The following is a 26,137-nucleotide window of genomic DNA, read 5'->3' on the forward strand; positions in this document are numbered from 1 at the left end:
ATGTTGAGTGTACTGCGCTGTCACTTCACAATTTGCAATTACAACGTTTTATACGACGACCGAAATTCACGGTTAAATGAAAAATAGTTTGATGCAATTATTCTCTTTGTAATGACGTATTTTTTTGTAAATTTGTCAATATTTGACAATATTTTTAAACCTATATATACCTAGATATACTATATATAAATGATGTATTAATTTTATTATGGTCTCATACGATTTTTTTAAGTATTTTATTGAAATAAAAGAATTTTTTACCTTTGTGGTAACAGATAATTTTACTCGCCAAGCTTGTTGGCGAGAGTACGCTCTTAACATATTTATCAAACTAAAAAATGAATACCTACCTGCTTAACAAACATAATAAAGTATCTAAAATGTTTAAGTACCTACTAATTCAAATATAAAAAAATATCGACCAGTTGGAGATCTACATGGACCGTGGTTTTGTTTATGTCAAACTGGTTCAAAAGCAAGAATAAAGACGTAATTAGCAATATTTTTTAAATAGAGTTTTACCTTGTATAACTCCGGAATAAATTCTTCACTGCCAGTAGTCACAAACGTTTCTGAAACAAAAAAAAACTTTGAAACAATCTTAATACTAAATAGATTAATCAATTGTCTGTATAATTAATTAAATAAAGCCTGTCGTGTAGGAATTCTGTTACAAAACAATAAATTAATGGTAATTCGACCCTCTTCTTGTCCCAAACGATTGCATTGGAAAAAGGTTGGCAATCCAACTTCCATTGTAACGGAACAGAGCGTCGGAGACATCAATGGCTTTCAATTTGTAATAATTCTGCTGTTTGAATCAGAAATAAACGTTTAATTTAGCTCTGCGTAAGTTTATTTCAAGTTTTAAGATCATTAAAGTAATATTTGGTACACGGACTCCTTTTGGGTAATGCTACGGTTACTACGGTTTCCTTGTCTGTCTGTTTGTCTGTGGCTGTATCATATGAACCATATGAGTAAGACAGTTTATATGTTAGTCACCATGTATTTCTGTATCCATTTTATTTTAAAATAAATATTTAATAGGCATACAAATCCCATACAAAGATGATTTTTTACCATTTTTTTTTACAAAATTATGATCATACTATGACGTTTTCGTAACGAGTGTTCAAAATTCTTAATTATTCGTCAAACTTATTTTATCACATGGTAGCGATAGGCCAATAATAGTTTACATCTCATCCCAATTAAACCTGTCAAAAATTTATTTTCAACTCTTCAAATAACACAACAACGGTGGCAAATAAAAAGTCAATTAATAATTCGTCTCTCTGTTTACACATAAAAAATGCTACAAATAGAAGCCAGTTAGTAAACTAGCATACTCGTACTCTATTGAATTCCACACATTCTATTTTAAATCGTAAATATTAGATACCAATCGAGTACCGAAAGTAATTTAAAGCGTGTCATGTGACTGTTGTTGAATACTCGCGTTGGCATGTTTCAATAAATCAAAATACATAGCTGTGACGAGTGTTTTCTGTACAGAAAAGTTTTGAAAAAGTTCAACTTTTAAAAATAAAATGTTTTAGACAGCCCTTTTAACAGTTTTGCTTTTTATTTTGAGGATATTGTGATTTTCAATAGATATAAAGGTATGATACTATTTAAATCGACACTTTTATAAAAAAGATTTACCTACCCAAAAGATTGACGTATAAAATAAAATAAAAATATTTTTTCAAAAACTTTGAAGAACAAAAATCGATGCTCTGAGCTAGTTTTCAAAAAAATTATGATCTTAAGTAGTATACTCTCATAAGTTTTTAGTAAGCTTGTAATACAGCAAGTGCCGAAAGGACTGGAACGCTAGATTGTGTTACAACCCCATATAATATAAGTAATTTAAATATTCACGTTTATTAAGTTTGTACCCACTCCAGCTACTCCCTATAAACTAAAAATTTACTACATTTTTCTAACAAACTTTGGCCTCTAATTTATAATATGCGCAATATATGTAAACACAAATCACTTGAAGCCCCTATATGTCAGGAATCAGCATCAAATGCCTGCATTGAATAGCGTCAGTTGATTTCATATTAATGCGCTCGCATTGCAATATACACTCCACGTCAAATTAAGCCTTTTGATCCATCATTATGTGTGCATTCAGTTAGAATAAATTACGTGTTACAAGATATCGAATAGGCAATCTTGATTCTAGACTGCAAACTTCAAGGGCGTGCTCATACTTAGACAAAAAATCAAATTTCTTTATTTTGATTGTAACAAATTCTACCAATATCATAAAATCTGCAATACGGCAGTAAATAAATTTTCGAAAGGCTGATCAGCATTCGCAAGAAAAAGAAATCAAGTAATAAAGAGAGTATATGAGAGAAGGAAGTCGCGGTAGTTTTCTTGCGGCCAAGATCGGTGTATCAGCGCTGAAACTTCTAGCAAGCCTAAGTACAATGAATATCGGAGTTAGTTTCTTATAGTATAAGAAAGTAAACGCTAAGCTAATTGCTTGATAAATACGATGTAACTGGCTTAAGTAAATGTTGTAAAACATCATGTTTGTTACACAAAAAAGCGTACGGAGACGTGCATGTAATGCGTCACGTTTTGCCATTTAAAATTGTTAATCCCTTGTAATAGGGGGCGAGACTTGCCCGGTAAGGGAACCATACTCAGAAAAAACTTTTTGGCACAAGCCTGGATTCGAACCCGAGACCTCTTGCGCGGCATACGCATACACTACCGACCGCTTACACAGAGACAATCCAGTCAGTGTTATTAGTGTATATTTATAGAATAATATTCAATATTTATAATTTATCACGTACTCGATACACGACATCCGATGATTTATTATATTGACAAATGAACCGACGACGTTTTTATATTTATACCTTTTATTCGATTAAGTAAATACGATTGGTATTCTATTAATAACTTATTTTATTATAAGTTAATAGTCTTAAAACACGAACACAAAACGCAAATGGCCAATTATAACGATTGATATGTATATGAATATCTTTTATAGAAACAATCAAACAGTAACTGCGTAGGAGTTTATTTATTCGAAATCACACACAAGCTTGCTTCAAGCTATGGAAAAACAGTGAGTTTTTCCATAAGCTTCATAAGACGGCAAGAGCAGTGATAGTATGGTTTAAGTTGCGCCTCCCACGTAAGTGGTCGAGGGTTCATACCCGAGGCAACGCACCAATGTCTCTTTGAACTTATCTCTGTATAAGAAATAATTATTATTGATGCTACCTGGAACAGTTTTTGAAGGTATGCTAAATCCTTACCTAGTCTTGGTCAGCGTTATGTAGGCTCAAGGCCTAACCCCTCCCTCATTACGGGAGGAGACCGTTTCCCAGCAGTGGGACTTTCATGGGTTTCATTAAAATTTATTTAATAAATCTGGGGATAAAATAAGTAGTAGGCTTTAAATGTGCTTTAAATTTTGAAGCATGTAAGTCAGCTTCAGCTTCGTACTCCGGGCGATGTATAATTTTTCTTAAGAAAATCTTAGACACAAGATTTTTTACCGTCTAGACTTTAAACCTAAGATCTCAGTGCAATAACTGCATTTACTACCCTTGCACGGCGACAGATAACAAAGTCATAAACTCTCATAACAAGGACTTAACACGTCTCTATACACAAGCACTTAGTCGTAAAATCTTTACCGCAAGACTATAGCCCATATATTGTTCTAAATTTTCCGACCCTCATATAATGTTCACGACAGGCACATAGAATTCCTTGCAAGCCTTAATTACTACTTGAAAGCCAACACCGACTAATTAAGTTGGTGACGTAGACAGAATTCATTAGTTTTTCTTTTTAATTAAGTTCTCACTATGTGTGGACATTGTAAAATGAATGAGTTCAGTGAAATATTGTCGTACATTTTTTATAAGACGTTAAAGCAAGTTTTATTACCATTATTAGGTAAAATATGTTTATAATTTTTCATACATACTCTGTGCCTTTGTTTATTGAGTATTCTATAAGTAAATAGTGAAAATAGAATTAATATTAAGTTGTGTTTTTTCGTCTTTAGAAGGACTTCATAAACAATCAGTTTCATTTTTCTAAAGCTATGATCTCAATTAAGTACACCTTTAAACTTTGATACAATAACCCTCAACTTATCGAGGTTTTATGATTTCAAATATTTAAATCCTGATACGGGGACATCTTTCATAAGTAACTTACAAATGCGACATCAATCCTATTAAAACGTACAATTTTTCTTTAGAAACCGAGATAACTAAGACACGTGTTATTTAGTAGATTAATGTAACATCATTTCTATCAGTTAAAGTATCTGGCTATCGCGATAAAGTTATCTCAAAACGTTCTTAAACTAAGTACATGAGATTTTTCTACATTTTCAACTCAGTGACCTTCAAATGTGGTAAATTTTTTGACCTGGAATAATCGTTCAAAGTCGTCCAAAGAAAAAACGTTTGAAACGGATTGTAGAAAACTTTCGATATCGAAATCCTTTGTGAAAGGAACGAAAAAAGTTTTTAGGGTTAAAAAGTTTGTTTGACATTGAAAATTTATGTCGAAAGATTTCACTTCGGGGTTTTTATTGTACAGGGTAAACGGATTATTGGGAATAAGCCTTCGAATAAACTAATTATACTCCGTTTAATTACATTATTTTCAAACTTCTTTAATATTTATTTATTTTACACATTCGTGTTGCATGTTTATTATGGGTATCAAAGGATTTATTATGGGGATCATTCTTTAAAAAAGTTACGCTTTAATTTAAACGTTTTCATGACCATTTGCATTGGTATGCAATGGTATTGCCATTATCGATCATATGACAAAACTTCGATACGGTAAAAACATAATTATAACAATTTTTATTACTTACCAACTTATTAAAAACAATCTTTAGTAAATAAAAATATGGAAGTTTCAAAATAAACAACTCGAATTATAAAGTAAAGCTGTTTACAAGATCATAAATTGTTTTTGGGGCTTTACGAAGAAAACATGAGAAAAATAATAGGTACTAAAACTTGTAAGTGGATCTCAAAGTTGGGCATGTTTATAAAATATAATAATTATTGTAATAATTATACTGCGAACCATATCTTAGGAAGTTAAACTTTTGAAAGATAATGCCTATACTGCCTGTACTAAAATGTAAACAGTTTGTACCACTATATACGTTTATTATTTTGACACTTTTGTCATAAGAAAATGTATTATTTGGTGCTGTATTACCTGAAATGTTCATTATAATGTTTTAGCTCACCCCTGTGACTTCGCCCGGTTAGTATTTGGGTAAAATAATAATAATGTTTTTGTCAATTTTGTGTTTTTGAATTACTTTATATTGTTTAGTACAGAGGACCGTTACAACGATAACTAGCAATTCGTAATTTGTCGATGCGTCAGAAGATTATAACATGAAGGTAAATTTAATTCAAAAGTTTATAATATTGTAAAGTAAATTCTAAACATATTCCCAAATTTAATTATAACTTATTAAATCAAGATTGTTGCACTTCAAAATTACTTCGCTCAAATTTCCCTTACGCTTAGTTTCAAGGATCAAATAGTTGGAGTACGAAGATGTTGTTAATTATGATGTAATCTAATTATGAACCTGTTCCAAGGTAATATTCATGGAGTATCTTGGTTATGAGTATAACGTTAGTACTTTGAGTAAAAACCTTGCAAACTTTTAATAAAAAATTTAAAAATGTGGTGCTAGTCGTACATTATCTACAAATTCATACATTCATAATAGAAAATAATGTAATAAATTATGTGGTCATGTTTTTCTTCCTTATTTTAATACCATAATGCAGACCATTTTTTTTTATTTTACTAGCATTATCCCATAGCTAGAAAGAGGAGGTATTTAGTATTCAATACATAGCATTTATGGTTTTAAGTAGAGCAAATCTCGAAGTTTTAATACTAGATTCAAAATTTTGTGTTATTTAAAACATACTTAAGTTTTTTTAAGTATTACATTATTACATCTGACTTAATAGAGTCAACACACATATGTATGTATACTTTTATATACTGGTTACGTGTATTTTTTCCGTAATTCACTATAACCTCGCATCTATAAAACTACCTGAAACATAATCATAAAGTTACGGCGCGGCTTACATAAAACTCTATAGTTCCATAAATAAGTTTCATGGCGGTATACGATACAAAGTATGTATATGTATATGTGTTGCGTAATTTGTCATAAAATATAGATTATGGTGAAGGGTTGATGTGAATACGTCATTAGAGGCTTGTTAAATTTTTATCATAATATTTTTCAGGAGATTATGTAAAAATATACTCTAGAGATTTTTTAAGCCGCCTTTAAAAAGACTTTTTTTATTTACATTTCGTCGCCTGATTGCGTTTTTTTTAAACAGTCGCTTACCTACATTATTTCCTGTAGAGCAATTATCTACAGTTGGTTCTAGCGAGTATCGAGAATTTGACAAGAAATACTGTACAATAGTTCTTATTCGCTTGAGACGCTGATTCGAAATTCATACAAAATTTATCGATAGTTAGCCAGTTGTCGATAGTCGATAGTGGTAGAAAATCGCGGTACTGATAATAATATACATGTGAAAGTTTCTGACGAATGAATATTTGTTACTTTCACAAAAATAGCTTAGATTAACTCATAGGACTTTTAACCCGGGTAGATCATTTTTCACATGGATAAAGTCGCGGGCAGAAACTGGGATTATTTTTCTTATTTTCTCAATGCAAACATAAAATCATTAAACAATGTTATTTCATGATCATATTATCATTTTTTCTGACACCTGTTCGTTACGCATCATAATCTAGAAAGGTTAAAACATTTCCCCATTTTCAGGAAGCACGCTTCTCTGACCTTTGCACACCCACGATCAATTTAAATACCTTGAAATGAGGGCTATATCACACACCTGTAAAGGTCATGTATAAGTGCGTTTGTTTTTTCCGTATGTCACTTTGAAACGGCTAAACCAAATTTGATTTGAGATACCTTGGGGAAGAATATTCGGTAGAATTTTAACTATCATAATACCTGTTATTTTGTAGTGAACTATACGTTTAGATAACACTACTATACCATACCAAACTAAAAAAATATTGTGTGGTTGTCGAAAACCTGATGCTGCTTTAACCTCCGCTGAATGTATTAAAAAACCTTGAATTAAGTAATGTTGAATTGTGTATGATCATAGTCATACATTAATCGATCGATAACGTGAAAAACGTCGCAAATCGCAAGAAACAATCTTTCAATCTAAATTCATTAATCTGTATGTAATCACACGTAACAAACTTATAACGTGATTAAATTTTTTTTATAGTTCTCCCTGTCTTTCCGAAAGTATAGTTGCTATTTTTAAATATTTACATCTACTTCTTATTATTTAAATATTACATCTAAATGTACAGGACCTGTATACAAATATACTTAAATATTATCAAAATAAGACATCATAAAATATCTCCGCATCGCCGTCCTCAGGTAAAACAGAAACTCTTCCACAAAATCTCATATTTCTTGTTCCATATGTGTATGTCCTAGTCTTCAACCACTAACGTACATTTTAAAGGCCAGTATCTCAAGTAATTTGACCTACATCGTGCATAAAAGACCAATCGATGGCAGGATGCCACAATGATTTGCACTAAGGAGATCCTTTGTGCTATTGTTAGGGAACAATGAGATAACGGATGGATTTGATAGAACTGTGGTGACGTCACGCTATCTGCTAGGTGTTTAAAGGGTTCGTGCATTGTTCTGTAGCTTGTCTTTCTTGGATTGTGTTTTGTTCTTTATTACGTTGGAGATAACGAATAAAATGGCTTGTGAACTTTGTGGTGACTGAGTATCTTATTCTTTTTGGCCTGTCAATCTTTGTTTATTTTACTCGTAATATTACTACCTCTGCTCATGCCCGCGATTTTATCGTTGTAGACTACAGTTATTTGGCACCCACACAGCTCCCGTCCCCCTAGGATTTACGGAATTAAAAATATTCTCCACGACTTACAAACTATCTATAAACATAATTTGATTCGAATCGGGCCTATGGCATGAAGAAGAGACAAATAGACAGAGTTTGAAAGTTTGTTTGGATGTTATGGTTCACAAAAATGACAAAACTACTGAACGGATTGTAATGAAGTTTGGTAAACAAATAGTTTATAACCTAGGTTAAGACAACATTTGCTTTTATTTCGGCAAATATCTTATTATTAATCAGGTTAGTAAGAAAGCGATAATTTTAGTGTCTACTAGCTAGTAATCACCAAAACAAATCCAAAGAGCAAAATATTGTTCTTTACACAGCTATTTGATGAGTGAAACTAAGCTTCGCACACATCGTTCCGAATCACTGACTTTCGAAAATTCGGAATCGCTTTTTCATTAAAAACTTGGGAATGGGTTTCAGTTGGCTGAAATGATTTTAAAGCTGTTCGTAATTTCAAACAAAGTTTTTAGTGGGAACTAAAAACAGTTTGCGCAAATTTGAGGTTAGGCTAGATAAAATAATTGAGTTTATTATTATTACTTTAAACTTTTCATTGCTCTTTGTTGTAATAAGAATATTTTATTTGTTTTTAGAAATATATATTGTTAGTAATATATAAATATTTGTATACAAAATTGAGAGATTCTTGTAACTTTTTTTAAAATCATCATAAGAATCATCATTTATTCATATGAGTTAAGTACATCGAAGAATATGGTTTTATTAAAAAACAACTTTTTTAAATATTTTATAAGCTTTATAAACAAGAACCAAGTTCAAACGATAGCAGCAGCAAATCCTGTCTTTCAAAACATAGAAAATCTCAAACAAAACTTTCAAAACAAACAGAGAGCTTCACTCTGGTTAAAAAGTCGGGAATGCAACTGGCGATAAAGGCCAGTCAACAGACTGAACAGGAATTAATACGAGAGTAGCTCACGATTGAATATTGAAAACGGAATAAGACTGTGTAAAGTTCTTTCTGTCTCTATTATACACGTTGAAATGAAAGAGATAGCTTGAGATTTAAGCATTACTTAAATATGAAGCAGGAATTAGCAATGCAAACTGCATAGTTAATTATTTTTTACTTTTATAGATTTTATTGTCTGTGTTGGTTTTAAACTTTAAACTGAAAGTTATTATCAGAAGTTAAGCTATTAGAAAAACTAAAAAGAACACCTTTGAAAGTGTAACTGTGTATGCCTCACTATCGGCATAGTGCAAATGTTTTTGCAAATATATTGATCGATGTATATAAAACTCTCCCGTTACTGAGTGACTGAACATTTTTGAATTGAATACTACCGAGCTTAGGAAGTTGAAGTTTGGTATGAAGATTCCTTTGTCGAGGAGCACTAAGAGAGAATTTTTGGTAATATCACCCCAAAGGGGGTGAAAGCCGCGGAACGAAAGTTAGTTATTCAAAATAGAGAACTTGTAAGTCGCTCGCATCTACTTCGTGCGAGCGGGATTGATAGTGTTCCTATAATTATATTGAATTCAATGAACTTAGCCACACGTCCTAGTGTTGGCGATTAGAGAGTTTAGACAGCTTATATTGCTTCATGCTCATTTATACATCTTGTCTTATTTACGCAAGTTAAGTAGGTTACTAAATTTAATAATTAGTTAGTATAATTAATAATTAAATGTTTACCTAGCCTATATTTGACTACGGAAGCCATTTTCATTGAAACCGACTGGTAATAAAATCTCTTTGGCTTCAAGAATCACAAATGACTACACGGTTCATTAGGTTTCTTTCAGTGAGTTCGATTACAAGTTATATATACATACTATAATGCGAAAAGACTTTTTCCCCGACCTTATATATTCACATACGAACATGTGAATATGTTGTGATAATTGCTCCGCTTACAATGAGACAAAAACCGTACATTCTCAGTATATCAGTAGTCCTTTGTAGCTTTCCAGTACCAGAGCATTGTGTTACATCTACATCTAGATTGTATTAATTAGTTAATTGTTTCGTTATTCACTCTGATTTAGATCGAGCGTGAGTAATTTATTAGTGCACGTTTAATTATTGAAATTGTTCGTGCTTTATTTATGTAAAGTGTAATTATTTAAAAGTTTTTCAATTAGTAAGTGAACTAATAGTTATTTAATTATTTTGTAGAGAATTTGACCTGTAATGTGATATCGAAATTGCAGCCTCTGCTTTTAAACAAAATTCTGAATTAAGACAAATTAAAATAGCTGTTTTTTTAAAGCAATAGTTCACTATTGCTTTAAAAAAACAGCGATTTTAATCTAATCTTCTATTAATCTAATCTTACTATTCCTTTTATGTTTTTAACATATTTTTGTTGAGCTGATGCGTTTTATTATTATCACATTACACACCATACACTGCAATGATTTATGTATTATATGTTAAACACATTTCTTCAAAGTCTCAAACCCGCACACGACCCCAGCAGTGGCACAATAATGTTAAAAAAACCATTCAATATTTATTATCACACACCTCTAACATATAACCTAAGTTATCGATTATGTTAAGAAACACCCTTTCTTTTATATAAAACAGACCTCCTATATAGGAAATATATTCTGTAGGGTAGGTAAATACGCCGTTTTCTTCCTCCACGTAAAGTACACATTATTAACATTATGTATCACCTGTTCACACCACGTTCACGTAAAAGAATTCCACTTTGAATATAAACTCGGAATAATTAGCTTCCCACAACCTTGTAATAAGGAAAGGAGTACTGAAAATTATTTACCGTAGGATGAGAATTTAGGAAAATTTGATATTAGAAAATGGTAAATAGGTCGCCTACTAAGCTAACGAACTCAATTCGTTTTTGAAAATAGTATGAATAACGATCTAAGAATATTGATTTTATTGAATGTACGTTATCTTGCGTGACTTGTGCTTGAAAAAGAAAGTGAAAGAAAGGCGAACGGCAGGTTTGTATGAAGAATTTGTACAGCTTATAAAATGTCATGTTTAGGTTTACTTTTTGTTTAAATTGGTAGCTAATATGATAGACAAGCTTATTTTAAAATTATTATATTTTTAAAAGTTGGGAGGTAAAAGTTATGTCCATTTTAAGAAGCCCCGATAGTTCGCTAAATTGCTCAGATGCTGTCAAAACCACAATCCAAAACAACAGCAAATTAGCGGATGCGTAGACGTCAGAGTAACAGTGACGTCTCATGAGATTTTCTTTTTCTTTATTTGTCAACAAATATAAGCCATAGACCAAAAATTATTATTTAAATAAACAAATACTTTCTAATTAATCCGGACTTCTAAAAATAACACTCCCAAATAAAAATAGGTGACTTAATCCCCTTAATAAGTGGTACAAATTCTGTTACGAAACAACACAAACTTTAAGCTGTACGAAATCTGCCGATCTTCTTTAATGCTTTTTTCATTGTACGTCCGGACTATTAAAAATAATGTAAACCAATTTAATTTTGACAAATATACTTATAAATAACCGCAGTATTTTTTTTTACACATCAGCTAAAATTGTAATGACAGGTACAATGGATAATAATTTCAAATAATGTACAATTATTATATTTATCTATATTTATGATGACCAGTCAACCATTCATAAAACTAGGGCACCAAAATAATTACCCACCTCCATATTAATCCCGTGTTACCAGGAAGAGAATCCAATATGATCCAAAAATACATCCAATCCCAAGATTACCCAAACTAGATTCACGGCGAGGCCCAATTCATTAACGCACAGGAAAACGGGCTAGCGGTGACGTAATCGAATAAAAACCGGCCGAGTGCGAGTTGGACTCGCGCAAGAAGGGTTCCGTTCTAAAAAAATACGTTTATTGTATGGGAAACCCTCTTAATATTCTATTTAGCGGCAACGGAAATACATCATTTGTGAAAATGTCAGCTTTCTAGTTATCACGGTTTATGAGATACAGCCTAGAGACAGACAGACAGACAGAGAGAACAACAGCGGAGGCTTAGTAAAAGGGATCCATTTTTACACTTTAGGTACGGAACCCTAAAAAGGAGCCCGAGTAATCGACACTCTATGAGAAATACTGTTAAGTAGCTTCTGATGTGAGAAATTGAGGTTTTCACTAGAATTCTTTTATGCTTTTCGCATGTCTTGTGGTTTTTGATGTACTGCTCAGAGAGAAAATATTGATTTTTCAATACATTTGCCATATACTACACTATACTACTACAGTATACTGTACTAAGGTGTATGAGGAATTAATTAATGCTTTTAGCGCATTAATAAATTTATTTATCTCGATGATATCTGTATATTTATCTTTATCCCAATGAAAGTGAATCTGTACTGATGGATATATCAAAACTAGATTTTGCTTGCGATTTTGTACGAGTGAATAAATTTCCCAGGATAAAAAAACACATTAAACTAGGATATAAACTCTCCTTACATACTTTCGCATTTTAATTCTAGTAGAATAGTGTACCGTAGACTGTTTTCGTGAAAACGACAACTTCGCACTAAGAATAAGAATTACTTCTGCGTTTTGCTCACACGCGAACAACGGTCACAGAGTCCAATAATTACCAATACAACAATAAATGTTTTACACAATTGATTTGTTTGCAATGCACTGCATTATGTGTAGTTATTTCACAGTGACCTATATCAATTGTGGCTCAAAGGTCTACCGCATTGATTGATCTCGATGGACAGAATGTTAATCACATATGCCATGTAGGTTCCATTGCAATACAAAGATGATAATCTAGTCACAGTCGCAATAGTGATTTGAGGAATAATATTGAGATGCTTTCGATAGTAAAGAAGTATGTTGTTTACGTATGTTTGTAGACTGGTATGATATATATCACACTAGTCTACGAATTCGGTATGTATAATATGGTCACCCATACACAGATCAACCTCGGCAAGCTAAGCTTAACCTAATTGATCGATACGTTAGATGCAATTTTTAAACATAATTGATTACTTATTTTAAAACTAAGCTGAATCGGCAAATACCTAATATTTCTTACCAATTATTAGTCATATTTTTCTGAAAGGCAATTAAATTATGACAAAACAATATAAAAATAGCACAGCATTGGTTTAAAATATATGAATATTGGTATTTGTATTATTTTAAATATCAAATATATTTACGAACGGCTCAAGTTTTATGTACGGCCAAACAAACTGTCATCTCATAAGCCTGGGCTTAACAAGCGACGTTGATATTATAATGTTGACTCAAAACAAGAAATAAACTTGCTATTTAAATTGGAACAAGTTCGTCAACTTGCTGACTTAACAGTTGAAGTATCTTTCTACAATATTTTCTTTGAAATAATAACTTTAAAAGAACTACTCGTAATTTTAAATGTTTTTCTATTGCAATAGCGCAATTCTCTAAAGCCGGTACTGTCGAGTATCGAGTGTTTGACATTTAAAATGTACTGCCGAAATAGTTCTTACGAGGCCCGCTAGAGGCGTTACAATTTTTCGATTACTAGCTGGTTGTCGGTGGTCGATACTAAAAGAATGGCTTTTACTGGCGATAAACATCGTCTATTATTTAAAACTAAATTGAAAAAATGTAGCTTATTAAGTAATGAAAGCATTTGGTATCGTATGTATCTGAACAATCATTTTATACAAATAGGTCTACTGATTTGCTTATATATAAATTTAATTTAAAACAGAAAATGTTGAATTTATATTGACTAAAAAATAAAAACCTAGCTCAGACATAACAGTTAAGCATGACTTTTAACGTAAATCATGCAAGTACCTACTAGGAATTAATATTACACTGCTGTTACCCTCTACTCTATAATCACTCAATTTATTTATAACATACATTTCTTATAACACTAACATCAGTAGTACAATATCAGAGCTATTTTCTGTACCTATTTATGGAAGCAAATAGCCCGAGACTAAATGTAATAGATACTTTTATTAAAAGGCTTTCAGAACGACGCCGATGTGCAAGATCGTTACATGGAGCGTGATAATAGGTGCTAGAACAGATTTCATAGAACCTTTGAACACATTTTGGCAATTTAGTTTGTTATATTGTACCTAGATAGATTTATTTACTGTTAGTTGGTTTAGATTGGTAGGAGATACATTAGAGTGAGGTGCAAGAATTTGAAGACAAACTGTCGGACTGTATGCAGTTTAATTTATACTAATATTATAAAGCTGAAGAGCTTGCTTGTTTTTTTGGTAGTTTGAACGCGTTAATCTCAGCAACTATTGGTCCGATTTGAGAAATTCTTTCAGTTTTAGATCCGACCTTAGTCCGACCGAAGAAAACTATAGACTGCATAACAGCACGTTATAGCCATTAGGAGCGGAGCAACGAAAAATGTTATAAAAACGGAGAAAATTATGACCCATTCTGTCTTCGGCGACGCAAGTGAAGTTGCGCGGGTCAGCTAGTGTAAAATAAGAATGGTATGGAAATTATTTTATCTCAAAGGAAAACATTGACTATGTGTCGTGTCTATTTTACTCACTCATTGATATGCCAGACTCTGAGCAACTATAAAGTATACCTACTCTAAAGCTGCCAATTAGAATATGCAGAAGCATAAAAAATGAATTAACTTACCAAAAGATGATGAGTTTACTTTTAAACAAATAGAATATTATTTTTATACAAATAGAAGACCTGATTGAAAAATTTGGAAATCGTCTAGCAACTGTTGCACGATTTTCTGACATTTTAAATGCACTTGAAAAAACCTTCATAATTTGTGAATAGCTAGCCGGTTGTCGGTAGTCAATAGAAGCAGAAAATCTGATTTAATAAGTAGTATACTTATTAAATTCCCAAATCTGTTAAAAGATAACTAAAAGTAGGTCACAGAAACACTTGGTTTCACTTTCAAAATGTGAAATATTTTGCCGTAAACAAGTTTAATATCAATCAGGTGTTTCATAATCTAATTATAAATTCAGTGAACTGCCTCGCTATCTCACTGAAATATTAATTAACTGATTGTGTTCCGACTTCGTAATATGGGAAATCTGTATTGTTTATGAGTCTCTAAAGGGATTTACGGCGTCTTTAATTCTGGTAATTAGTACTGGAATTTGATACATTCGTTTTAAAAGATTCACTGCGTGGAAGTGATGTGTTGACAATTTTCGAGAAGAGACATCCTATAAGTTTCAGTCGTGGGATTATTTATAGTCATGTCTATGTTGTGTACATGTTATTTTCGTGCCGAGCTTTTGACGTTTAAAGCTATGAAAAATAGTTTGAAAAATACGTTTAATAAGTAGTTCTATTAAAAAATATTGTAACTTGAATTAAAAATTAATAGTGATGAAAGTAAACATACAACTTAGACCCACCGAGCACTATGTATGAGAGCCTATTGACAATAGGTATATATATGTTACTGTAAAAGCCCGAACTGTGGTATATCCTAAGATTTTCCGGTAAAACCTAAGATTTACCAACTCTCAATGGTAAAAGTCCGAACGTTCTTTTATTTCGAACTTTTACCACCATTTAATTGGCAAATCTTAGGATTTACATAACGACACGGTAAAAGTTGATTATCATGTGTTTGAGCCGTAATATAATGATATTGCTAGGGATATAATTATATGCCGTAATATAGTTATAATGAGAGTTTGAAGATGTCGCCGGAGCCCCGGTTCGCGGGGCTCCTCCTTCTGGGTGGTTTAAAAAAAAATAACCACGAAGGCTGAGGTGGGAGCTTCGCTTCGCTCGCTCCCACCTCAGCCTTCTAACCTAACCTACCCATGTCGGTTTGCCCAAAACTCCTTCTTTATAACTATAAAATTATTTTATATTACCTACATTTACCTGCCCTTGAGGTATATCCTAAGATTTACCGAGTGAATAGGGGTAAAAGTTCGAAATAAAAGGATTGTTCGGACTTTTACCATTGAGAGTTGGTAAATCTTAGGATATACCGGAAAATCTTAGGATTTACCACAGTCCGGGCTTTTACAGTAACATATACATTATACGTATAACGCGGCTTTTATATCAGTTTATACTTTAGTATTCATACCTACGTATAATACTTTTACATTGTTCTTTTATAGTAATTTTCACTTTCTTAGTAAACTTATTCTATTCATCTATGAATTCAATGAGTAGTTCAGTGAGTTGTGTTAGTAACACAAGGTTCCAAGACATAAACGTACTATTAGCAGTTAGAACTATGTCATTCTAGTGATGGATGATTGATTCGCAGAAAGCTTAGTGTATCTGCAGATCAAAGCATGAATCGGAACGCAATATTAGCCGGGTCTTAGACTATTGAAATCTAATTATAACGGTTACAATTATATTAATTATCCTTGATTAAATATTTGTCAATTTTTTTTTTGATATATGTATGTTTGTATCTTTTGCGTAACAATGACTAAAAAGTTTTTTTACAGAATTACTGATATTATTTTCAGAACCTAGTGAAAATAAATTATCTTTTGACCAAGACAATGCCGTAAAATTTCCTGGCATTACTTAAAGTGTAACTTTAACACTTTCTGGTTTTTTACAAACTTTTTTTTATTAAAGCACCTGAAACAATTAAAGGTATTAATTGTTTCAAGTTGGTTTAATTAAAAATTACATTATTATGTTTGGTGATATTTCAATAAATTTTGTCTGTTTGCAAAAATATTATTTTAGTACGTAAAATATCAACAAAGACTTAACTACCGAGACTTAAGTAACAATGAAAATTCCTTCAGAAAAAAGGTACTTAATATTTTACAGACATTTTAAGCCACAATCTAGACTTCAGAGCAAGCAGTTTAGATAATCATTTCTTAGAAGCCTTTTACATCTCAATTTGTAGATAAAACCTTAAGATTTGCGACATTTTCAGAGCAAGCAATTTGCGAGACACAATTATTTGGTGAAAGATTTTTTGTACTGCGCCATTTGGGCGTTATTGCTTACTTTGCATTTGATCAGTGTCATTACTCGTTGCATTTAACGTTTTTAAACTCTCGCGACTAGTACACATAATATTATAATGCAACGGGTCTTATACGCGATTGAAAATTTAAAGGTTAGGATACCTTATTTGCTGCCCGACGTTTCGATCGAATTACATCGACCGTGGTCACGAGCTGACTGATGTGGCTGCTAAGCGTAGTCTCCTTGCGGCGCGAGTTTCGACGCCTACCCTCACTTGGTTTTCATCGAAATAAGGTATCCTAACCTTTAAATTTTAAAGGTTAGGAAACGCAATGATTCATTTTATTTCAAAGTAAAATGCATCTTTGCGTTAATACTCGTATCAAGTTTTATAATAAACATGCAACGCGAAGAAGTTAAGAATAATTAATTTGTTGGCCGTTGCAAGTGCTCTTTCTTCGTTGTTCTACTTCAATGAGATCATGACATGATTTTATATATTATATTGGTGTGAATTACAAAGGTAGCTTTATGGGACTAGATGGGTCTAGGTGTCCCCTATTACATGGGACTAACATAGTTAACGACGAAATGGGATTTTATTTCATACAATACTGCATACACATTCGGATAGCACAAGTATATTATGAATGTATGTACTACAAAAGCAATAACTAAATGAAGTAATATTTTCGATGTGTAGGTGGGTAACACAATAATAATATTATTATGATAGTTATCAAAACATAAGTTTGTTGAATATTGTCCTTCACTGTTTTCTCAACTAACAATTAATTTTCAAAGCAAATAATATGACTTTGAAAACTTCGAACTACAAGTACAGCATTTGTAATTTGATCTTCCGTATTGAATAATGCTTGGTATCTTGAAGGATATCGGCTGGAATTAATTACTAGTAGTAGTAAAATTGATTTTCAAGGAGGGTTGATCTGAGGCAGGCGGCCAGTTGTATAATCAACAGCTGTTATGCTTATATTGTGCGTAATGGGCGTACGGCATGTTTTTTAAAATTTTTTATGACCCTATCTAACATGGGATAAGGAGAAAAAGAAGAATACTAAATTATAAAAATAAAAATCTAGTAGTTATGTATAAGTGAAAAGTAAATGAAAAAGTGACCAGTTATAAGAAGAAAAAAAAGACAACTTGTGACGTCACAGTTTACTCTTGTTTATTTAAAAAGTTATGTCAGACGGTCAGCAGTTTCTAGCACCATTCAAATATAGTTTTTTACTCAATCATCCAGAAAAATAATTAAATTTTAGCTTACAGACTTAAATCTATGACCAAATAGATCACCCTATCAAAAATTTACTTTTTTATTATTACGCATTACTGTTCCACCGCAGGGCAAGGGTCTTCTCTCAAACGAAGGGGAGGGATTAGGCCTTGAGTCCATTTTGAATTGACTTTATCATCACTTAATTTCACAATCAAATACCAAATACCCACTCGAAAACAAAACAAATTCCGAAATCTAATACGCCCTCTGAAACGGGTCCCAATTTCAAAGGTGACCAAACAGCTAACGTAAACAAAGAACCCAGAAGGATTAACCAAAACCCGAGATCCTTTGAACCTTTACTTAAAAGTGCGACACGTGTTAAATTTGATACAAACACTTGTAGCGGATCGCTACATACAGCGACATCTCACGGAACAAGCGCAGAACCCGCATGACGTCACAAATCCTGAATCGCGCTATCACAGTTTGCACTGCAATTGACTATATATACAAGTTCCCGACTAGAACTGTCGGGCAGCCTAGGCCCATCAGGTATGATCACCTCGCTTGGTCGCAGGATCCTCCCCTTGAGTTGGAGGAGCATGACACCTCGTTCCTCCACACACTTATTCACCTGTTTGAGTCTTACCGAAGGGTACCGTGTAATAACCCAGGTAACTGGGTTGTGGAGGTCATATAGGCAGTCGATCCGTGTAAAACACTGGTATTCAGTTGCATCCGGTGAGACTGGAAGCCGACTGACACATAGTTTGAAAGAAAGGCTAAGCAATGATGACTTATTCACCTGTTTGAGTTGTACCAATAGATAGTATTTGTCCTTTTCATTTGGCTTTTGTTTTCCGTCATGCCAATGCAGGATCATACAGGCCAGCGTTGATAAACGCCATAAAATTGAAAAGAATAGTATAGCCAATTGCGCTCACCGGGTGGGTATATGATCTGTTGGTTAGGCAAACCTAGGCGAGGTCATTCCATAGGTAAAATTCGTTAAAAAGTTCGCGAAGTGGTATTTGAACTGGGTGTCTCCGCGCTTTGCGGGCCACGTAAAAAGTCGGTCCCAATTGTTGTCAATAAAGATAACAGTCGTTAAGCCACGTTGAAGGCCTTCGGGCGGCTTGAACAACTTTAACACTAGATTGACCACTAGATGAACCTTTTGTGTGCAGAATGTGTAAAATGACATAAATATTTATTTATTGTTAGGCATTATCATTGTCATTAATGAACATGAACTTTTCAAAACTACCGAATTGCTTTCGTATCGTTAAACTAAAGTACTGAAAAAGAGACAAATAGAACATGTGTATAAATCTGATACCAGTTGTATATTCATTATTCTTCCTCAAGCCACATTTTCTCCACACGTTTATAAAAGAAATGTAAGGTAAAAGGAAGGTCTAGATCATATTAGTCAAATTACAGAAAGACAGGTGCTAACGCCTAACTTCTACGTGAAACTGTATTGTAGTACAGTCAGCGTCGTAAATATATACACACTTTAACATTTTTACAAACAATTTTATAAGTGAAAATAGCGAAATATTGACTTGAAAAGGGTTCTACAATCTCTGGGTTTTTAACAATAATTTATTTAATATTTTGTAGACTGCTTTTGTGGCGAAGTCGGTAGTGTATCCGACTGTTAATCATGATGTCTAAGGTTCGATTGCAGAATCGGGCAAAGTATTGCTCTTCCCGCTGCTTTTTAAAAAAATATATTAATAAAATTATGAATACAGCCTAGAGTTTGGTAACGTGTCCGATAAATGGCAAAAAGCTCGCGACCGATTAAATGGGATTAACCTAGTTAATGATGAAACGTGGGTCTGTATCTTTCACCTCTGTTTCTCTCCCTTCCTCTTATGACATTAAAGACGTGATATTAGGTATTTTTTCATAATAATACAAAAAGTATGATTGAAAATATGATAGTGTATACATATTTCTGACGCTAACTGTACAATGAAGTAGAAACTCTGAGCGAACAGCTCTTAATTAAATAAAGCTGCAAACTTTGTTATGCTCAAGTACTTTGAGGTTAGGTCTTGTGTCGGCAGTAATTAGTTATGCTGGTCGTCTCCACTAGACTTTGCATGGGTTCTATTGGGACAATAGAATATTTGGTCAGTGGCCTCGGGGACTTAGTTAAGTGGTAGTTGTTGATGCAGAACAATTGAGTATGTGGATTGTAATATTTCTTTTTTGTTAAAATTTTGATTTTATTTATTAAAATGTGGTAGTCGCATATTTTACATGGTCGACATAGCTCTAGACAGACCAGTATGCGTATAACGGATCTGTAGTGTACGTCAAAATGAGAGAAATGACAGTAAAAAATTAGGTATTATAAAATCTCGTATTTCGATTTTTTTTAAACAATTTTTTAATTATTTTTAAAAATTTTTGACTATTGTTTCACTAATGGTCTAGGCCCAACTGATTCTTTTTTCAACTGTCCTTATTATCTGTCCCAGTTCACAGGAAAAGCACCCAAGCAATTGACTGCAATTTTTTTTTTTAAATATAACACCACATGCGTTAGTTAAATAAATGATCATACACGCAAGCAAAGTCACAGCAAGAACACGTCTGCACGATCGATGCCCTCTTTCAAAGAGTACCTCTGACATATCAAGTTACATCACCTTTATACGTATAGACGTAGCAATTAGTGTAAGAAACACACGTCTTGAATGACTGTACACGATCTAAGAAAAGATGGCCGCCATTAAATTGTCGAGTGAGAACGATATCATTCGGATATTGTCTTTAATGTATTGATTTAAGGTTAAAGAAAATAAAGGTTTTGTATAAACATGTGGATATTAAGAGTATCTGGTACAGTCAGTTATGTAAATAAGTGAAGAAACTTTTAAAATTTCTGTAGATTGAAATAGATACATTTTTTATAGAATAAATACTATGCTGAAACTAAGAGATTCAGAAACTGAACGACTATCCGGAAAAATTTTTGAAAATAAATTAATAATTATATAAAACAAGGATTTCTTTTGAAATTAGAGTTTTGTTTGTTGAGAATGCAGAATGATAGTCATTGTGTTATAATATGGGGATGAATTTTGTCAGAAATTGTTAACAAAAATGTGTAGCATTTTTACGTCTCGAAAACAATGTTAGTTTAGTCTAAATTAAAACAGATCAAATAATAGATACTATTAAAATAAATATAAAATCGTTTTATATAATTTCAGGATACGTAACAATAATATCCTTTCAAAGAAATATAATATATTATGACATATCATATTCATTATAAATATCACGTTTACTTCAAAGTATTATGCCTTAAGGGTTCGGTACAGGTGTGCTAATAAAGCCTACATTTACTATAGAAAGGCTTTACCCAGTAAAAGAGGCTTTGTACAAAACTGGCACAAAGTTTGCGCCGTTTTTTACTGGGAATTTCCATACATAATACTGTGACGTCGTACTCCGGCGACGTCGTCGTTGAAGTGGGGGTTAGGGGAGCCGTGTAGGAGTGTACGGCGAGCCTATAAAAAGCCATGGCGTCTGTACGTGCCTCTCCTACCTGCGCCTGATCATCTGATTTCTCGTAACATACTAACTCTGAATCAAATTTTTAATTTGTTAAGTACCAGTGTACTTTCTATTATCTTAGTGAGTTTCTTTTTATTGGGCTGTAGCGCAATTCTCTACAGTCAGTACTGTCTACTGTCGAGTATCGAGAGTTGACATTTAAAATGCGCTGCCAAATAGTACCTTCAAAGCCCGCTAGAGGCGTTGATCAGATTCTTGTGCAAAGGGAAATCATCCAAGCTCCATACATTTTTGGACCATACTAAATACTGCTTCAAATGGCTAGTCCTATCGATATATGCCACTTTTTTTTTGTTGGCATTTTAAAAAAAGGCCCAAAATGGATGATCTCCTTTACCGATAGTTAGCCGGTTGAAAATGTTACAACACCTACTAACATGCTAAAAAATTAAATGAAAATGATAAAGTTTAATAATGAACTAACTCTGAGTTTGACTAACTATTACACTTTTACGGATATGCTACCGTATCACTTTTCACCTAGATATTGATGTGTATGAAACACAGTCCAATTTGATATTTTTCCATTATTTTTATCCTCTCTCAGAGTAAAAAGGTCAACCGTCTCTCAAGTCAATTCGTTATCCTCAGTCATTTTCAATTAGGAGAAACGGAACCCTAACAAAGAAGATTTTAGTGGAAGCTTTGTAAATATTAGCTCTCTTGTTCAATGTTGAGATAAGATAATGAAAAGCGCCACTTTATAGATAACATTCAAGTGTTTGGTCGCAAATAGATGTAGTACATTGCGTAACAGCTTATAACTCATGTATTTTGTACAGATAAATATAGAATTGGAGAGTTTTCCTTATGTTTTGCCACCAGTATTTTTTTATTATCGTTTTATGAATAAGTTAAAAAGTTTCCTTTTAGATTTACATTTCTCTAACTTCTTAATACTGCGATGGGGTCATAAGAGCGGTAAATGATACTTGACGTTTCGACCGAGTTACTTAGATTGTGGCTACAGATATTATGTGTAAAAGCCGCGATAGTTTCAAACGTTAAACGTTTTAGTAGTATACTGAATTTAACACAGCTCTATTCTATATAACATAAAAAACGCACAGTATTTAAATAAATAATTGCGCTGTTTTATAATATAACAGCACGTGCATTATAATTATGCACTCAAGAATCAGTTATTAGCAAAATAAGTAAAATTTTAGACTTATATCAACTAGCTTTAATCATAAAAATAGCATATTATCTATAAGAATATTTTAACAAGTAGTAAAAGATGCAAAGATTAGGGTTGCACTTCAAACTTGCACCGCACACTCGCGTTCTGTAATACGCTTGTCATAATGAGATTAAAAGCTTGCAAACACTCAAACGGAATGCGGGAATCAAACATCTAACTAATGTAAAGTTTCAAGGAGCTCTAAAAGCAACGAAAGATTGGTCTTTTTAGATTGAAGTATCTTTTCAAATTAATTTGATTAAATTATTTCCTAAAAATTATTATTATTATTTTATTTTTGTTTTGTTAGGGCCTGGAAACTCAGGGGAGAGGCCTTTGCTCAGAAGCGGGACATAGAAACATGCTAAATAAAAAAATAAAAAAAAAATCCTAAACTACAAAATTTCGACTTTGATTGTTGACCATCTTATATTTTATTTTATATCATAATTAATCTAATCGAATTGATTATGATGAAACTTGGCACGTATATATTATTTACTAGCTGACCCGCGCAACTTCGCTTGCGTCACATAAGAGAGGATGGGTCATATTTTTTCCCGTTTTTGTAACATTTTTTACTGTTACTCTGCTCCTGTGGGTCGTAGCGTGATGTTATAGAGCCTATAGCCTTCCTCAATAAATAGGCTATCCAACAGTAAAATATTTTTTCACTTCGAACTAGTAGTTCCTGAGATTAGCGCGTTCAAACAAACAAACAAAAAACTAAATAAACTCTTCAGCTTTATAATATTAGTATAGATTTATATAGATGTCATAAATCGCACTCAGTACCACAATATTATTACCATCAAAACCTCGGGCTACTGAGCCCTCACAATTCATAATTAAGTATTAAATGCCTTCTTTCCTCGTATTGACTCAGTCTCTGTTTCGTAATATCTGTTCTGTTTATATTTGTATTACATTCATTTTACTTTCGTTGTAGACAACAAAGGGATTTGGATTTACTTTGTCGAATATTACAATTACAAGCTTTATACTGCGGTTTCACCTGCAACGAATTTTTACGTATTATATCACGCCTATTACGTCTGGAAATGTAGGCAGAGGTAATTCATCCATGTTCCGTCATTAATATTGCTATTCCCATGCAATCGAGTCCGAGCCTATTGCAATGTCATATTAAGTCGGGGAAAATGTCTTTTCGCATTATAGTATGTATGAACTTGTAATAAAATCTCTTTGGCTTCAAAAATCACAAATGAGTACACGGTTCATTAGGTTTCTTTCAGTGAACTCGTGAGGTACCCAAATATCGAGCTTTTTTGTGTAGAGAAAAGATTTTATTACAAGTTCATACATAATGCGATAAGACTTTTCCCCCGACCTAATAAATTGTAACAAAACGGGATTTTAATTATTATTTTTCTTTTTAGAATGTGATGCAGTTTAAATCCTCCAGGAGTACATTATGCATTGATGATTCTAAGTTTTCCCTTGTAGACGACTGCTGACTGTAAACCGTACCTATCACTACGCGTCAAGTCTATGATCAAACTGCAACATTTGCAGTCGTAGTGTGTACGAATGAAGTACAGGCGTACGAAGTTCATCTCAAACAAATTGATACAATTTGGTAATGCAGTCTGCAGTTGCAGCTTGCGGTTTGCAGTCATCTGCGAAAATTACCCTCAAATATAGGTATCTATTACGAAGAGCAAGAAAAATCATCATTTTCAAGTTGTATGTATAGGAACAGAAAAAGATTATTATTATAATAAGTCTCCTTATGATAAATATAAATAAATTTAACCCATTAGTGTCCCACTGCTGGGCAAGGGTCTCCTCCCGTAATGAGGGAGGGGTTAGGCCTTGAGTCCACCACGCTGGCCGAGTGCGGGTTGGGGACTTAATAAGTCTCCTTAAGAAGATTATATTAAGTCACTTCTATTTATTAAGCAAAATCGATTGAGATTAGAATCAAAAGTAGTTGTGTACAAACAAGAGTTTCCTTTCAAGTTTGTTTCAAAGTTATTTGTCGTTTAAACTGTTTACTGTTGGAAATATTTTGTTGTTATTGACTTGTTGATTCTGTGAAAGGAATTGCTGTCTGGAAGGAGATTTTATTGACGATTGGGGTGCTATTTTGTACTATTTATGATATTTTAGTAGAATATTTTATTTTGAAATTATGATATAGATAAGGCTTGGCTGAGATGTTTAACTTTGTTTTTTTTTAACCTTTTGCTGTCCCACTGCTGGGCAAGCGTCTCCCCCCGAACGAGGGAGAGCTTAGGCCTTGAGTCCACCACGCACGTTTTGGTTAACAAAAGTAAATTCATAATAAGAAATTTTTTGTCCCATAATTATTACGTAGTCGATATTACTGTCAACCGCGAGGTATCCGCTTTGATTCTCAGTTCGAATATTATTTAAATGCAATGTAAGCGGTAAAAAATGCTCCTCAAAAGACAAAAGGCTTATAAAAAAGCTTACCCTTACAGTATACATAGTTTTTGTTTCTAAATAGGAGACCAAAAAACTATACCTTCTAGTATCACAGACGTAAAAAACATCGTACCCTATATTTTTATTTATAGCGCAAAAAACGAAGGACCCTGTCACTCTTAGTAGTGTTACTGGAATATCCACCTTTTTAACGTTCTAGACCTTTTATGTCATCTGTACGTCTACTGTGATGTTTCGAAATAACAAGGGATTTAACGCTTTACGAACATTTCTCATATTTGTGGGTGATCATATCTGTGTCACTGTCAAATAAAATGTTACATTCTAGTACTTTTTCTAGGAATAGAAGATAGAATTCCATGGAAACTGTAAATCGATTTTTTAGTTGTCGTCTTGACGCTTGAAGTTTACAATTTCTTGAAGGTAATAAATAGTTCGAAGAAATAAGTTAGGGATGCTGATCAGGTTTTCATTTAAAATTTATTGATAGTGAATAGTGGTAGAGTGTGACCCTTCTGAAGTGGTAGTTTATAGTTTTGTGATTTCAAATAAGTTGGTATTATATTTAAGAATAGTTAAAGTCACCATTTTTACGGTTTAGATGAGTTCCTGGTTACCACGTGTGCACTAGAAATACGATGGAATATCCTTATTAGTCATTGATCTGAACTTTGACACTAAGTTTAAGGGTAGGTTATATGTTAGGTTGTTAGGCTAACCATACAACATTTAATTAAGAAAAATATATTT

The 26,137-nt window shown here is 32.8% G+C and overlaps 1 protein-coding gene across 1 annotated transcript in view; it reads right to left on the reverse strand.

The window, feature by feature from the left end:
* The window catches only part of LOC142979199 (neuropeptide CCHamide-1 receptor-like), a 215,115-nt gene that overhangs the window by 135,365 nt on the left and 53,613 nt on the right, over window positions 1-26,137 (reverse strand). Inside the window, exon 2 of the mRNA XM_076124006.1 lies at window positions 523-572. The gene's annotated coding sequence lies outside the window, so the exon portion shown is untranslated. The remainder of the gene's footprint in view (window positions 1-522; window positions 573-26,137) is intronic.

This window comes from Anticarsia gemmatalis, chromosome 16 (genome assembly GCF_050436995.1).
Source record: "Anticarsia gemmatalis isolate Benzon Research Colony breed Stoneville strain chromosome 16, ilAntGemm2 primary, whole genome shotgun sequence".
Lineage (NCBI taxonomy): Eukaryota > Metazoa > Arthropoda > Insecta > Lepidoptera > Erebidae > Anticarsia > Anticarsia gemmatalis.